Here is an 18,683-nt window from a genome sequence, read left to right on the forward strand (position 1 = left end):
ATATACAATTTTGCAGAGTAAAGACAAATAAGTACATATTGGAAACACTTTAGGAGAAGAAATAACGCATCGTAAAAAATTAGCTTGTATCTCCTAAACAACACGTTGTAACTCGAAAAGATTTTGTGTGACGTGTAAGTCTAAAAGTGTAGCCTCAAACGAGAACCCAAAGGAGAATCTTCTTTCCTCAAAATTTGTCAGAAACCACGTTTTAAGGAAATCTCACATCGTACGAAATTATCTTGTTTTTCCTAAACAACACGTTGTAACTCGAAAAGCTTTTGTGTTGCGTGTATGTGTAAGCGTGGAGCCTCAAAAGAGAAGGCACAGGAGAATTTTCTCTCGAAAGAAGATGTAAGAATATCACGTTATAAGGAAATACAATTTTGCAGAGTAAAGACAAATAAGTACATATTGGAAACACTTTATGAGAAGAAATAACGCATCGTACAAAATTAGCTTGTATCTCCTAAACAACACGTTGTAACTCGAAAAGATTTGGTGTGACGTGTAAGTCTAAAAGTGTAGCCTCAAACGAGAACCCACAGGAGAATCTTCTTTCATCAAAATTTGTCAGAAACCACGTTTTAAGGAAATCTCACATCGTACGAAATTATCTTGTTTTTCCTAAACAACACGTTGTAACTCGAAAAGCTTTTGTGTTGCGTGTATGTGTAAGCGTGTAGCCTCAAAAGAGAAGGCACAGGAGAATTTTCTCTCGAAAGAAGATGTAAGAATATCACGTTATAAGGAAATACAAATTTGCAGAGTAAAGACAAATAAGTACATATTGGAAACACTTTACGAGAAGAAATAATGCATCGTACAAAATTAGCTTGTATCTCCTAAACAACACGTTGTAACTGGAAAAGATTTGGTGTGACGTGTAAGTCTAAAAGTGTAGCCTCAAACGAGAACCCACAGGAGAATCTTCTTTCATCAAAATTTGTCAGAAACCAAGTTTTAAGGAAATCTCGCATCGTACGAAATTATCTTGTTTTTCCTAAACAACACGTTGTAACTCGAAAAGCTTTGGTGTTGCGTGTATGTCTAAGCCTGTAGCCTCAAAAGAGAGCACAGAGGAGAGTTTTCGCTCGAAAGAATATGTAAGAATACCACGTTATAAGGAAATACAGTGTTGCAGAGTAAAGACAAATTCTATTGGAAACACTTTAAGAGAAGAAATAAGGCAACGTAAAAAATTAGCTTGTATCTCCTAAACAACAAGTTGTAACTCGAAAAGATTTGGTGTGACTCGTACCTCTACACGTGTAGTCTCAAAAGAGAACCCACAGGAGAACTTTGTTTCGTCAAAATTTTTCAGAAAACCACGTTTTATGGAAATCTCGCACCCTGTGAAATTATCTTGTTTTTCCTAAACAACACATTGTAACTCGAAAAGCTTTGGCGTTGCGTGTATGTCTAAGCGTATGGCCTCTAAAGAGAACGCACAGGAGAGTTTTCTCTTGAAAGAATATGTAAGAATACAACGTTATAAGGAAATACAGTGTTGCAGAGTAAAGACAAATACGTACTTATTGGAAACACTTTACGAGAAGAAATAACGAATCATAAAAAATTAGCTTGTATCTCCTAAACAACACGTGGTAAATCGAAAGGATTTGGTGTGGCGTGTACGTCTAAACGTGTAGCCTCAAAAGAGAACCCACTGAAGAATTTTCTTTCGTCAAAATGTTTCAGAAAACTACGTTTTAAGGAAATCCCGCATCGTGCGAAATTATCTTGTTTTTCATAAACAACACGTTGTAACTCGAAAAGCTTTGGTGTTGCCTGTATGTCTAAGTGTGTAGCCTAAAAAGGGAACGCACAGGATAGTTTTCTCTCGTAAGAATATATAAGAATACCACGTTATAAGGAAATACAGTGTTGCAGAGTAAAGACAAGTACTTACATATTGGAAACACTTTACGAGAAGAAGTAACGCATCTTACAAAATTATGCTTGTATCTCGGAAACAACATGTTGTAATTCGAAAAGATTTGGTGTGGCATGTACGTCTAAACGTGTAGCCTCAAAAGAGAACCCACTGAAGAATTTTCTTTCGTCAAAATGTTTCAGAAAACTACGTTTTAAGGAAATCCCGCATCGTGCGAAATTATCTTGTTTTTCATAAACAACACGTTGTAACTCGAAAAGCTTTGGTGTTGCCTGTATGTCTAAGTGTGTAGCCTAAAAAGGGAACGCACAGGATAGTTTTCTCTCGTAAGAATATATAAGAATACCACGTTATAAGGAAATACAGTGTTGCAGAGTAAAGACAAGTACTTACATATTGGAAACACTTTACGAGAAGAAGTAACGCATCTTACAAAATTATGCTTGTATCTCCGAAACAACATGTTGTAATTCGAAAAGATTTGGTGTGGCATGTACGTCTAAACGTGTAGCCTCAAAAGAGAACCCACAGGAGAATTTTCTTTCGACAAAATTTTTCAGAAAACCTCGTTTTAAGGAAATCCTGCATCGTGCGAAATCATCTTCTTTTTCCTAAACAAAATGTTGTAACTCGAAAAGATTTGGTGTTGCGTGTGTGGGTAAGCGTGGATCCTCAAAAGAGAAGGCACAGGAGAGTTTTCTCTTGAAAGAATATTTAAGAATACCACGTTATAAGTAAATACAATTTTGCAGAGTAAAGACAAATAAGTACATATTGGAAACACTTTACGAGAAGAAATAACTCATCATACAAAATTAGCTTGTATCTCCTAACAACACCTTGTAACTCGAAAAGATTTGGTGTGAGGTGTACGTTTAAACGTGTAGCCTCAAAAGAGAACCCACAGGAGAACTTTCTTTCATCAAAATTTGTCGGAAACCACGTTTTAAGGAAATCTCGCATCCTGCGATATTATCTTGTTTTTCCTAAACAACACGTTGTAACTCGAAAAGCTTTGGTGTTGCATGTATGTCTAAGCTTGTAGCCTCAAAAGAGAACGAACAGGAGAGTTTTCTCTCGAAAGAATATGTAAGAATACCACGTTATAAGGAAATACAGTGTTGCAGAGTAAAGACAAATACGTACCTATTGGAAACTCTTTAAGAGAAGTAAGTTACAACGTGTTGTTTAGGAACTAGAAGCTAATTTTGTAAGATGCGATATTTCTTCTCTAAAGTGTTTCCAATACGTACGTATTTGCCTTTAGTCTGCAACACTGTATTTCCTTATAACGTGGTATTCTTATATCTTCTTTCGAGAGAAAACTCTCCTGTGTGTCCTCTTTTGAGGCTACACACTTAGATATACACGCAACACCAAAGCTTTTCGCGTTAAAACGTGTTGTTTAGGAAAAACAAGATAATTTCGCACGATTAGGAATTTCCTTAATACGTGGTTTTCTGACAAATTTTGACCAAAGAAAATTCTACTATGGGTTCTCTTTTGAGACTACACGTTTAGACGTACAGGCCACACCAAATCTTTTTAAGTTACAACGTGTTGGTTAGGAGATACAAGCTAATTTTGTACGATGCGTTATTTCTTCTCGTAAAGTTTTTCCAATAAGTAAGTATTTGTCTTTACTCAGCAACACTGTATTTCCTTATAACATGGTATTCTTACATATTTTTTCGAGAGAAAACTCTCCTGTGCATTCCCATTTGAGGCTACACGCTTAGACATACAAGCAACAGCAAAGCTTTTCGAGTTACAACGTGTTGTTTAGGAAGAACAAGATAATTTCTCACGATGCGGGATTTCCATAAAACGTGGTTTTCTGACAAATTTTGAAGAAAGAAAATTGTCCTGTGGGTTCTCTTTTGAGGCTACACGTTTAGACATACACGCGACACCAAATCTTTTTGAGTTCCAACTTGTTGTTTAGGAGATACAAGCTAATTTTTTTACGATGCGTTATTTCGTCTCGTAATGTTTAAGTGTTTCCAATACGTATGTATTTGCCTTTATTCTGCAACACTGTATTTCCTTATAATGTGGTATTCCTACATATGCTTTCGGGAGAAAACTCCCCTGTGCGTTCTCTTTTGAGGCTACACCTTAGACGTACACGCCACACCAAATCTTTTTGAGTTACAACTTGTTGTTTAGGAGATACAAGCTAATTTTTTAAAGATGAATTATTTATTCTCGTAAAGTTTAAGTGTTTCCAATACGTATGTATTTGCCTCTACTCTGCAACACTGTATTTCCTTATAACGTGATATTCTTACATATTCTTTCGAGAGAAAACTCTCCTGTGCGTTTTCTTTGGAGGCTACACGCTTAGACATTCACGCAACACCAAAGCTTTTCGAGTTACAACGTGTTGTTTAGGAAAAACAAGATAATTTCGCATGATGCGGGATTTCCATAAAACGTGGTTTTCTGACAAATTTTGACGAAAGAAAATTCTTCTGTGGGTTCTTTTTTGAGGCTGCACGTGTAGACGTACACGCCACACCAAATCCTTTCGAATTATAACGTGTTGTTTAGGATATACAAGCTAATTTTGTACTACGTGTTATTTCTTCTCGTAAAGCTTAAGTGTTTCCAATAAGTATGTATTTGTCTTTACTCTGCAACACTGTATTCCCTTATAACGTGGTATTCTTACATATTCTTTCGAGAGAAAACTCTCCTGTGCGTTCTCTTTTGAGGCTACACGCTTAGACATACACGCAACACCAAAGCTTTTCGCATTACAACGTGTTGTTTAGGAAAAACAAGATAAATTCGCAAGATGAGGGATTTCCTTAATACGTGGTTTTCTGACAAATTTTGACAAAAGAAATTTCTCCTATTGGTTCTCTTTTGAGACTACACGTTTAGACGTACAGGCCACACCAAATCTTTTTAAGTTTCAACGTGTTGTTTAGGAGATACAGGCTAATTTGGTATGATGCGTTATTTCTTCTCATAAAGTTTTTCCAATAAGTAAGTATTTGTCTTTACTCTGCAACACTGTATTTCCTTATAAGGTGGTATTCTTACATATTTTTTCGAGAGAAAACTCTCCTGTGCATTCTCATTTGAGGCTACACGCTGAGACATACATGGAACACCAAAGCTTTTTGAGTTACAACGTGTTGTTTAGGAAGAACAAGATAATTTCTCACGATGCTGGATTTCCTTAAAACGTGGTTTTCTGACGAATTTTGACGAAAGAAAATTCTCCTGTGGGTTCTCTTTTGAGGCTAAACATTTAGACGTACACGCCACACCAAATCTTTTTGAGTTACAACTTGTTGTTTATGAGATACAAGCTAATTTTTTAATGATGAATTATTTCTTCTCGTAAAGTTTAAGTGTTTCCAATACGTATGTATTTGCCTCTACTCTGCAACACTGTATTTCCTTATAACGTGGTATTCATACATATTCTTTCGAGAGAAAACTCTCCTGTGCGTTCTCTTTGGAGGCTACACACTTAGACATTCACGCAACACCAAAGCTTTTCGAGTTACAACGTGTTGTTTAGGAAAAACAAGATAATTTCGCATGATGGGGATTTCCTTAAAACGTGGTTTTCTGACAAATTTTGACGAAAGAAAATTCTCCTGTGGGTTCTGTTTTGAGGCTTCACGTTTAGACGTACACGCCACACCAAATCCTTTCGAGTTCTAACGTGTTGTTTAGGATATACAAGCTAATTTTGTACTATGTGTTATTTCTACTCATAAAGTTTAAGTGTTTCCAATAAGAATGTATTTGTCTTTACTCTGCAACACTGTATTTCCTTATAACGTAGTATTCCTACATATTCTTTCGGGAGAAAACTCTCCTGTGCGTTCTCTTTTGAGGCTACATGTTTAGACGTACACGCCACACCAAATCTTTTTGAGTTACAACTTGTTGTTTAGGAGATACAAGCTTATTTTTTAACGATGAATTATTTCTTCTCTTAAATTTTAAGTGTTTCCAATATGTATATATTTGCCTCTACTCTGCAACACTGTATTTCCTTATAACGTGGTATTCTTACATATTCTTTCGAGAGAAAACTCTCCTGTGCGTTCTCTTTGGAGGCTACAAGCTTAGACATTCATGCAACACCAAAGCTTTTCGAGTTACAACGTGTTGTTTAGGAAAAACAAGATAATTTCGCATGATGCGTGATTTCCTTAAAACGTGGTTTTCTGACAAATATTGATGAAAGAAAATTCTCCTGTGGGTTCTCTTTTGAGGCTACACGTTTAGACGTACACGCCACATCTAATCCTTTCAAGTTATAACGTGTTGTTTAGGATATACAAACTAATTTTTACTATGTGTTATTTCCTCTCGTAAAGCTTAAGTGTTTCCAATAAGTATGCATTTGTCTTTACTCTGCAACACTGTATTTCCTTATAACGTAGTGTTCCTACATATTCTTTCGGGAGAAAACTCTCCTATGCGTTCTCTTTTGAGGCTACACGTTTAGACGTACACGCCACACCAAATCTTTTTGAGTTACAACTTGTTGTTTAGGAGGTACAAGCTTATTTTTTAACGATGAATTATTTCTTCTCTTAAAGTTTAAGTGTTTCCAATATGTATATATTTGCCTCTACTCTGCAACACTGTATTTCCTTATAACGTGGTATTCTTACATATTCTTTCGAGAGAAAACTCTCCTGTGCGTTCTCTTTGGAGGCTACACGCTTAGATATTCACGCAACACCAAAGCTTTTCGAGTTACAACGTGTTGTTTAGGAAAAACAAGATAATTTCGCATGATGCGGGATTTCCTTAAAACGTGGTTTTCTGACAAATTTTGATGAAAGAAAATTCTTCTGTGGGTTCTCTTTTGAGGCTACACGTTTAGACGTACACGCCACACCAAATCCTTTCGAGTTATAACGTGTTGTTTAGGATATACAAACTAATATTTACTATGTGTTATTTCTTCTCGTAAAACTTAAGTGTTTCCAATAAGAATGCATTTGTCTTTACTCTGCAACACTGTATTTTCATATAACGTGGTATTCCTACATATTCTTTTGGAAGAAAACTCTCCTGTGCGTTCTCTTTTGAGGCTACACGCTTAGACATACACGCAACACCAAAGCTTTTCGAGTTACAACATGTTGTTTAGGAAAAACAAGATAATTTCGCATGATGCGGGATTTCCTTAAAACGTGGTTTTCTGACAAATATTGATGAAAGAAAATTCTCCTGTGGGTTCTCTTTTGAGGCTACACGTTTAGACGTACACGCCACACCTAATCTTTTCAAGTTATAACGTGTTGTTTAGGATATACAAACTAATTTTTACTATGTGTTATTTCCTCTCGTAAAGCTTAAGTGTTTCCAATAAGTATGCATTTGTCTTTACTCTGCAACACTGTATTTCCTTATAACGTGGTATTCCTACATATTCTTTCGGAAGAAAACTCTCCTGTGCCTTCTCTTTTGAGGCTACATGCTTAGACATACACGCAACACCAAAGCTTTTCGAGTTACAACATGTTGTTTAGGAAAAACAAGATAATTTCGCACGATGCGGTATTTCCTTAAAACGTGGTTTTCTGACAAATTTTGACGAATGAAAACTCTCCTGTGGGTTCTCTTTTGAGGCTACACCTTTAGACATACACGCCACACCAAATTTTGTCGAGTTAAAACGTGTTGTTTAGGAGATACAAGCTAATTTTTTTACAATGAATTATTTCTTCTCGTAAAGGTTAAGTGTTTCCAATACGTATGTATTTGCCTCTACTCTGCAACACTGTATTTCCTTATAACGTGGTATTCTTACATATTCTTTCGAGAGAAAACTCTCCTGTGCGTTCTCTTTGGAGGCTACACACTTAGACATTCAGGCAACACGAAAGTTTTTCGAGGTACAACGTGTTGTTTAGGAAAAACAAGATAATTTCGCATGATGGGGATTTCCTTAAAACGTGGTTTTCTGACAAATTATGACGAAAGAAAATTCTCCTGTGGGTTCTCTTTTGAGGCTGCATGTTTAGACGTACACGCCACACCAAATCCTTTCGAGTTCTAACATGTTGTTTAGGATATACAAGCTAATTTTGTACTATGTGCTATTTCTTCTCGTAAAGCTTAAGTGTTTCCAATATGTATGTATTTGTCTTTACTCTGCAATACTGTATTTCCTTTTAACGTAGTATTCCTACATATTCTTTCAGGAGAAAACTCTCCTGTGCGTTCTCTTTTGAGGCTACACGTTTAGACGTACACGCCACACCAAATCTTTTTGAGTTACAACTTGTTGTTTCGGAGATACAAGCTAATTTTTTAACGATGAATTATTTCTTCTCGTAAAGTTTAAGTTTTTCCAATATGTATATATTTGCCTCTACTCTGCAACACTGTATTTCCTTATAACGTGGTATTCTTATATATTCTTTCGAGAGAAAACTCTCCTGTGTGATCTCTTTGGAGGCTACATGCTTAGACATTAACGCAACACCAAAGCTTTTCGAGTTACAACGTGTTTTTTAGGAAAAACAAGATAATTTCGCATGATGCGGGATTTCTTTAAACGTGGTTTTCTGACAAATTTTGATGAAAGAAAATTCTCCTGTGGGTTCTCATTTGAGGCTACACATTTAGACGTACACGCCACTCCAAATCATTTCGAGTTATAACGTGTTGTTTAGGGTATACAAACTAAATTTTACTATGTGTTATTTCGTCTCCTAAAGCTTAAGTGTTTCCAATAAGTATGCATTTGTCTTTACTCTGCAACACTGTATTTCCTTATAACGTTGTATTCCTACATATTCTTTCGGAAGAAAACTCTCCTGTGCATTCTCTTTTGAGGCTACACGCTTAGACATACACGCACCACCAAAGCTTTTCGAGTTACATGTTGTTTAGGAAAACAAGATAATTTCGCAGGATGAGGTATTTCCTTAAAACGTGGTTTTCTGACAAATTTAGACGAAAGAAAAGTCTCCTGTGGTTTCTCTTTTGAGGCTACACGTTTAGACATACACGCCACACCAAATCTTGTCGAGTTACAACGTGTTGTTTACGAGATACAAGCTAATTTTGCATGATGTGTTATTTCTTCTCCTAAAGTGTTTCCAATAAGTACATATTTGTCTAAATTCTGCAACACTGTATTTCCTTATAACATGGTATTCTTACATATTCTTTCGAGAGAAAACTATCCTGTGCGTTCTCTTTGGAGGCTACACGCTTAGACATACACACACCACCAAAGCTTTTCGAGTTACAACGTATTGATTAGGAAAAACAAGATAATTTCGCACGATGCGGGATTTCCTTAAAACGTGGTTTTCTGACAAATTTTGACGAAAGAAAACTCTCCTGTGGGTTCTCTTTTGAGGCTACACTTTTAGACGTACACGCCACACCAAACCCTTTCGAGTTACAACGTGTTGTTTAGGACATACAAGCTAATTTTGCAAGATGCGTTATTTCTCTCATAAAGTGCTTCCATTACATACGTATTTGTCTTTACTCTGCCACACTGTATTTCCTTATAACGTGGTATTCTTACATATTCATTCGAGAGAAAACTCTCCTGTGCGTTCTCTTTGGAGGCTACACGCTTAGACATTCACGCAACACCAAAGCTTTTCGAGTTACGACGTGTTGTTTAGGAAAAACAAGATAATTTCACATGATGCGGGATTCCCTTAAAACGTGGTTTTCTGAAAACTTTTGACGAAAGAAAATTCTCCTGTGGGTACTCTTTTGAGGCTACACGTTTAGATGTACACGCCACACCAAATCCTATCGAGTTATAACGTGTTGTTTAGGATATATAAGCTACTTTTGTACTATGTGTTATTTCTTCTCGTAAAGCTTAACTGTTTCCAATAAGTATGTATTTGTCTTTACTCTGCAACACTGTATTTCCTTATAACGTGGTATTCCTCCATATTCTTTCTGGAGAAAACTCCCCTGTTCGTTCTCTTTTGAGGCTACACGTTTAGACGTACACGCCACACCAAATCTTTTTGAGTTACAAATTGTTGTTTAGGAGATACAAGCTATTTTTTTTTACGATGAATTATTTCTTCTCGTAAAGTTTAAGTGTTTCCAATACGTATGTACTTGCCTCTACTCTGCCACAGTGTATTTCCTTATAACGTGATATTCTTACATATTCTTTCAAGAGAAAACTCTCCTGTGCGTTCTCTTTGGAGGCTACACGCTTAGACATTCACCCAACACCAAAGCTTTTCGAGTTACAACGTGTTGTTTAGGAAAAACAAGATAATTTCGCATGATGCGGGATTTCCTTAAAACGTGGTTTTCTGACAAATTTTGACGAAAGAAAAATCTCCTGTGGGTTCTATTTTGAGACTACACGTTTAGACGTACACGCCACACCAAATCCTTTCGAGTTATAACGTGTTGTTTAGGAGATACAAGCTAATTTTGTACTATGTGTTATTTCTTCTCATAAAGCTTAAGTGTTTCCAATAAGTATATATTTGTCTTTACTCTGCAACACTGTATTTCCTTATAACGTGGTATTCCTACATATTCTTTCGGAAGAAAACTCTCCTATGCGTTCTCTTTTGAGGTTACACGCTTAGACATAAACGCACCACCAAAGCTTTTCGAGTTACAACATGTTTAGGATAAACAAGATAATTTCGCGTGATGCTGTATTTCCTTAAACGTGGTTTTCTGACAAATTTTGACGAAAGAAAACTCTCCTGTGGGTTCTCTTTTGAGGCTACACGTTTAGACATACACGCCACACCAAATCTTGTCGAGTTACAACGTGTTGTTTAGGAGATACAAGCTAATTTTACATGATGCGTTATTTCTTCTCCTAAAGTGTTTCCAATAAGTACATATTTGTCTATACTCTGCAACACTGTATTTCCTTATAACGTGGTATTCTTACATATTCTTCGAGAGAAAACTATCCTGTACGTTCTCTTTGGAGGCTACACGCTTAGACATACACGCACCACCAAAGCCTTTCGAGTTACAATGTGTTGATTAGGAAAAACAAGATAATTTCGCACGATGCGGGATTTCCTTAAAACATGGTTTTCTGACAAATTTTGACGAAAGAAAATTGTACTGTGGGTTCTCTTTTGAGGCTACACGTTTAGATGTGCACGCCACACCAAATCTTTTTGAGTTACCACGTGTTTTTTCGGAGATATAAGTTAATTTTGTACCATGCGTTATTTCTTCTCATAATGTGCTTCCAAAACGTATGTATTTGTCTTTACTCTGCAGCAATATATTTCCTTATAACGTGGTATTCTTACATATTCTTTCGAGAGAAAACTCTCCTGTGCATTGTTTTTTGAGGCTACACGCAACACCAAATCCTTTCGAGTTATAACGTGTTGTTTAGGATATACAAGCTAATTTTGTACTATGTCTTATTTCTTCTCGTAAAGTTTATGTGTTTCCAATAAGTATTTATTTGTCTTTACTCTGCAACACTGTATTTCCTTATAACGTGGTATTCCTACATATTCTTTCGGGAGAAAACTCTCCTGTGCGTTCTCTTTTGAGGCTACACGCTTAGACATATACGCCACACCAAAGCTTTTCGAGTTACAACATGTTGTTTAGGAAAAACAAGATAATTTCGCAGGATGCAGGATTTCCTTAAAACTCTCCTGTGGGTTCTCTTTTGAGGCTACACGTTTAGTCGTTCACGCCACACCAAATCTTTTCGAGTTACAACGTGTTGTTTAGGAGATACAAGCTAAGTTTGCATGATGCGTTATTTCTTTTCGTAAAGTGTTTCCAATAAGTACATATTTGTCTATACTCTGCAACACTGTATTTCCTTACAACGTGGTATTCTTACATATTCTTTTGAGAGAAAACTATCCTGTGCGTTCTCTTTGGAGGCTACACGCTTAGACATACATGCACCACCAAAGCTTTTCGAGTTACAACGTGTTGATTAGGAAAAACAAGATAATTTCCCACGATGCGGGATTTCCTTAAAAAGTGGTTTTCTGACAAATTTTGACGTAAGAAAATTCTCCTGTGTGTTCTCTGTTGAGGCTACACATTTAGACGTGCACGCCACACCAAATCTTTTTGAGTTACCACGTGTTGTTTAGGAGATACAAGCTAATTTTGTACGATGCTTTATTTCATCTCGTAAAGTTTATGTGTTTCCAATACTTACGTATTTGTCTTTATTCTGCAACACTGTATTTCCTTATAACGTGGTATCCTTACAAATTCTATCGAGAAAAAACTCTCCTGTGCGTTCTCTTTTGAGGCTACACACTTAAACATACACGCAACACCAAAGCTTTTCGAGTTACAACGTGTTGTTTAGGATTTCCTTAAAGCGGGATTTCCTTAAAACGTGGTTTTCTGAAAAATTTTGACGAAAGAAAATTCTCCTGTGGGTTCTCTTTTGAGGCTACACGTTTAGACGTACAGGCCACACCAAATCTTTTCGAGTTACAACGTGTTGTTTAGGAGATACAAACTAATTTTGTACGTTGCGTTATTTCTTCTTGTAAAGTGTTTCCAATACGTATGTATTTGCCTTTACTCTGCGACACTGTATTTCCTTATAAAGTGGTATTCTTACATACTCTTTCGAGAGAAAACTCTTTTGTGCGTTCTTTTTTGAGGCTACATGCTTAGACATACACGCAACACCAAAGCTTTTCGAGTTAAAACGTGTTGTTTAGGAAAAAGAAGATAATTGCGCACGATGCGGGATTTCCTTAAAACATGGGTTCTCTTTTGAGGGTACACGTTTAGACGTACAGGCCACACCAAAACCTTTCGAGTTATAACGTGTTGTTTAGGAGATACAAGCTAATTTTGTACTATTTGTTATTCCATGTTATATGGAAAAACAGTGTTGCAGAGTAAAGACAAATATGTACGTATTGGAAACACTTTACGAGAAGAAATAACACATGGTAAAAAATTAGCTTGTATCTCCTAAACAACACGTTGTAACTCAAAAGGATTTGGTGTGGTGTTTATCTAAAGGTGTAGCCTCAAAGGAGAACCCACAGGAGAATTTTCGTTGGTCAAAATTTTTTCAGAAAACCACATTTTATGGAAATCCCGCATCGTGCGAAATTATCTTGTTTTTCCTAAATAACACGTTGTAACTCGAAAAGCTTTGGTTTTGCATGTATGTCTAAGCGTGTAGCCTCAAAAGAGAACGCACAGGAGAGTATTCTCTCGAAAGAATATGTAAGAATACCACGTTATAAGGACATACAGTGTTGCACAGTAAAGACAGATACATACATATTGGAAACACTTTACGAGAAGGAATAATACATCATACAAAATTAGCTTGTATTTCGTAAACAACACGGTGTAACGCGAAAAGATTTTGTGTGGCGTGTACGTTGAAACGTGTAGCCTCAAAAGAGAACCCACAGGAGAATTTTCTTTCGTCAAAATATGTCGGAAAACCACGTTTTAAGGAAATCCGGCATCGTGCGAAATTATCTTGTTTTTCCTAAACAACACGTTGTAACTCGAAAAGCTTTGGTGTAACCAACACGTTGTAACTCGAAAATATTTGGTGTGGTGTTTACATCTAAATGCGTAGCCTCAAAAGAGAACCCACAGGAGAATTTTCTTTGGTCAAAATTTTTTCAGAAAACCACGTTTTAATGAAGTCCTGCATCATGAGAATTATCTTGTTTTTCCTAAACAACACGTTGTAACTCGAAAAGCTTTGGTGTTGCGTGTATGTCTAAGCATGTAGCCTCAAAAGAGAATGCACAGTAGAGTATTCTCTCGAAAGAATATGTAAGAATACCACGTTATAAGGAAATACAGTGTTGCAGAGTAAAGACAGATACTTACTTATTGGAAACACTTTACGAGAAGGAATAATACATCGTACAAAATTAGCTTGTATTTCCTAAACAAAACGTTGTAACTCGAAGGATTTGGTGTGACATGTAAGTTGAAACGTGTAGCCTCAAAAGAGAACCCACAGGAGAATTTTCTTTCGTCAAAATTTGACAGAAAACCACGTGTTAAGGAAATCCCGCATTGTGCGAAATTATCTTGTTTTTCCTAAACAACACATTGTAACTCGAAAAGCTTTGGTGTTGCGTGTATGTCTAAACGTGTGGCCTCAAAAGATAACGCACAGGAGAGTTTTCTCTCGAAAGAATATATAAGAATACCACGTTATATGGAAATACAGTGTTGCAGAGTAAAGACAAATACGTATATATTGGAAACATTTTACGAGAAGAAATAACGCATCGTACAAAATTAGCTTGTATCTCCTAAACAACACGATGTAACTCGAAAAGATTTGGTGTGGCGTGTACATCTAAACGTGTAGCCTCAAAAGTGAACTTACAGGAGTATTTTCTTTCGTCAAAATTTGTCAGAAAACCACGTTTTATGGAAATCCCGCATCGTGGAAATTATCTTGTTTTTCCTAAACAACACGTTGTAACTCGAAAAGCTTTGGTGCTGCGTGTATGTCTAAGCGTGTAGCCTCAAAAGAGAACGCACAGGAGAGTTTTCTCTCGAAAGAATATGTAAGAATACCGCGTTATAAGGAAATACAGTGTTGCAGAGTAAAGACAAATAAGTAAGTATTGGACACAATTTATGAGAAGAAGTAACGCATCGTAAAAAATAAGCTTGTATCTCCTAAACAACACGTTGTAACTCGAAAAGATTTGGTGTGACATGTACGTCTAAACATGTACCCTCAAAAGAGAACTCACAGGAGAATTTTCTTTCATCAAAATTTGTCAGAAAACACGTTTTAAGGAAATCTCGCATCGTGCAAAATTATCTTGTTTTTCCTAAACAACACGGTGTAACTCGAAAAGCTTTGGTGTTGAGTGTTTGTCTAAGCGTGTAGCCTCAAAAGAGAATGCACAGGAGAGTTTTCTCTCGAAAGAATATGTAAGAATACCACGTTATAAGGAAATACAGTGTTGCAGAGTAAAGACAAATAAGTATATATTGGAAACACTTTAGGAGAAGAAATAACGCATCGTAAAAAATTTGCTTGTATCTCGTAAACAACACGTTGTAACTCGAAAAGATTTGGTGTGGCTCATACGTCTAAACCTGTAGCCTCAAAAGAGAACCCACAGGAGAACTTTCTTTCGTCATAATTTGTCAGAAAACCACGTTTTAAGGATATCCCGCATCGTGCAAAATTATCTTGTTTTTCCTAAACAACTCGTTGTAACTCGAAAAGCTTTGGTGCTGCGTGTATGTCTATGCGTGTAGCCACTTAAGAGAAGGCACAGGAGATTTTTCTCTCGAAAGAACATGTAAGAATACAACGTTATAAGGAAATACAGTGTTGCAGAGTAAAGACAAATACGTACTTATTGGAAACACTTTACGAGAAGAAATAATGCATCGTAAAAAATTACCTTGTATCTCCTAAACAACACGTGGTAACTCGAAAAGATTTGGTGTGGCGTGCACGTCTAAACGTGTAGCCACAAAAGAGAACCAACAGGAGAATTTTCTGTCGTCAAAATTTGTCAGAACACCACGTTTTAAGGAAATCCCACATCGTGTGAACTTATCTAGTTTTTCATAAACAACACGTTGTAACTCGAAAGGTTTTGGTGTTGCTTGTATGTCTAAGTGTGTAGCCTCAAAAGGGAACGCACAGGATAGTTTTCTCTCGACAGAATATGTAAGAATACCACGTTATAAGGAAATACAGTGTTGCAGAGTAAAGACAAATACGTACGTATTGGAAACACTTTATGAGAAGAAATAACGCAGCGTACAAAATTAGCTTGTATCTCCTAAACAACACGTGGTAACTCGAAAGGATTTCATGTGGCGTGCACGTCTAAACGTGAAGCCTCAAAAGAGAACCCACAGGAGAATTTTCTTTAGTCAAAATTTGTCAGAAAACCACGTTTTAAGGAAATCCCGCATCGTGCGAAATTATCTTGTTTTTCATAAACATCACGTTGTAACTCGAAAAGCTTTGTTGTTGCCTGTATGTCTAAGTATGTAGCCTCAAAAGGGAATGCACAGGATAGTTTTCTCTTGAAAGAATATGTAAGAAAACCACGTTTTAAGAAATACAGTGTTGCAGAGTAAAGACAAATATGTACGTATTGGAAACACTTTACGAGAAGAATTAACGCATTGTACAAAATTAGCTTGTATTTCCTAAACAATACGTTGTAATTCGAAAACATTTGGTGTGGCGTGTACGTCTAAATATGTAGCCTCAAAAGAGAACACACAGGATAATTTTCTTTCGTCAAAATTTGTCAGAATCCACGTATTAAGGAAATCCCGCATTGTGCGAAATTATCTTGTTTTTCCTACACAACACTTCGTAACTCGAAAAGCATTGGTGTTGCGTGTATGTATAAACTTGTGGCCTCAAAAGAGAATGCACAGGAGAGATTTCTCTCGAAAGAATATATAAGAATACCACGTTATAAGGAAATACAGTGTTGCAGAGTAAAGACAAATACGTATATATTGGAAACACTTTACGAGAAGTAATAACGCATCGTACAAAATTAGCTTGTATCTCCTAAACAACACGATGTAACTCGAAAAGATTTGGTGTGGCGTGTACGTCTAAACGTGTAGCCTCGAAAGAGAACTCACAGGAGAATTTTCTTTCGTCAAAATTTGTCAGAAAACCACGTTTTATGGAAATCCCGCATCGTGGAAATTATCTTGTTTTTCCTAAACAACACGTTGTAACTCGGAAAGCTTTGGTGCTGCGTGTATGTCTAAGCGTGTAGCCTCAAAAGAGAACGCACAGGAGTGTTTTCTCTTGAAAGAATATGTAAGAATACCACGTTATAAGGAAATACAGTGTTGCAGAGTAAAGACAAATAAGTACGTATTGGACACATTTTACAAGAAGAAATAACGCATCGTAAAAAATTAGCTTGTATCTCCTAAACAACACGTTGTAACTCGAAAAGATTTGGTGTGACGTGTACGTCTAAACGTGTAGCCTCAAAAGGGAACTCACAGGAGAATTTTCTTTCAACAAAATTTGTCAGAAAACACGTTTTAAGGAAATCTCGCATCGTGCAAAATTATCTTGTTTTTCCTAAACAACACGGTGTAACTCGAAAAGCTTTGGTGTTGAGTGTTTGTCTAAGCGTGTAGCCTCAAAAGAGAATGCACAGGAGAGTTTTCTCTCGAAAGAATATGTAAGAATACCACGTTATAAGGAAATACAATGTTGCAGAGTAAAGACAAATAAGTACATATTGGAAACACTTTAGGAGAAGAAGTAACGCATCGTAAAAAATTTGCTTGTATCTCCTAAACAACACGTTGTAACTCGAAAAGATTTGGTGTGGCGTGTACGTCTAAACCTGTAGCCTCAAAAGACAACGCACAGGAGAACTTTCTTTCGTTAAAATTTGTCAGAAAACCACGTTTTAAGGATATCCAGCATCGTGAAAATTATCTTGTTTTTCCCAAACAACACGTTGTTACTCGCAAAGCTTTGGTATTGCGTGTATGTCTATGCGTGTAGCCACTTAAGAGAACTCACAGGAGATTTTTCTCTCGAAAGAACATGTAAGAATACAACGTTATAAGGAAATACAGTGTTGCAGAGTAAAGACAAATACATACTTTTTGGAAACACTTTACGAGAAAAAATAACGCTTCGTAAAAAATTAGCTTGTATCTCCTAAACAACAAGTGGTAACTCGAAAAGATTTGGTGTGGCGTGCACGTCTAAACGTGTAGCCTCAAAAGAGAACCAACAGGAGAATTTTCTTTCGTCAAAATTTGTCAGAACACCACTTTTTACGGAAATCCCGCATCGTGCGAAATTATCTTGTTTTTCATAAACAACACGTTGTAACTCGAAAAGTTTTGGTGTTGCCTGTATGTCTAATTGTGTAGCCTCAAAAGGGAATGCACAGGATAGTCTTCTCGCGACAGAATATGTAAGAATACCACGTTATAAGGAAATACAGTGTTGCAGAGTAAAGACAAATATGTACGTATTGGAAACACTTTATGAGAAGAAATAAGGCATCGTACAAATTTAGCTTGTATCTCCTAAACAACACGTGGTAACTCGAAAGGATTTGGTGTGGCGTGCACGTCTAAATGTGAAGCCTCAAAAGAGAACCCACAGGAGAATTTTCTTTCGTCAAAATTTGTCAGAAAACCACGTTTTAAGGAAATCCCGCATCGTGCGAAATTATCTTGTTTTTCATAAACAACACGTTGTAACTCGAAAAGCTTTGGTGTTACCTGTATGTCTAAGTGTGTAGCCTCAAAAGGGAATGCACAGGATAGTTTTCTCTCGAAAGAATATGTAAGAAAACCACGTTTTAAGGAAATCCAGTGTTGCAGAGTAAAGATAAATACGTACATATCGGAAACACTTTACGAGAAGAATTAACGCATTGTAAAAAATTAGCTTGTATCTCCTAAACAACACGTTGTAATTCGAAAAGATTTGTTGTGGCATGTACGTCTAAATATGTAGCCTCAAAAGAGAACACACAGGAGAATTTTCTTTCGTCAACATTTTTCAGAAAACCACGTTTTAAGCTAATCCCGCATCTTGCAAAATCATCTCCTTTTTCCTAAACAACATGTTGTAACTCGAAAAGCTTTGGTGTTGCGTGTATGTGTAAGGATGGAGCCTCAAAAGAGAAGGCACAGGAGAGTTTTCCGTCGAAAGAATATGTAATAATACCATGTTATAAGGAAATACAATTTTGCAGAGTAAAGACAAATAAGTACATATTGTAAACACTTTACGAGAAGTAATAACCCATCGTACAAAATTAACTTGTGTCTCCTAAACAGT

Source organism: Apodemus sylvaticus, unplaced genomic scaffold, assembly GCF_947179515.1.
Source record: "Apodemus sylvaticus unplaced genomic scaffold, mApoSyl1.1 scaffold_153, whole genome shotgun sequence".
In the NCBI taxonomy this organism is placed as follows: domain Eukaryota; kingdom Metazoa; phylum Chordata; class Mammalia; order Rodentia; family Muridae; genus Apodemus; species Apodemus sylvaticus.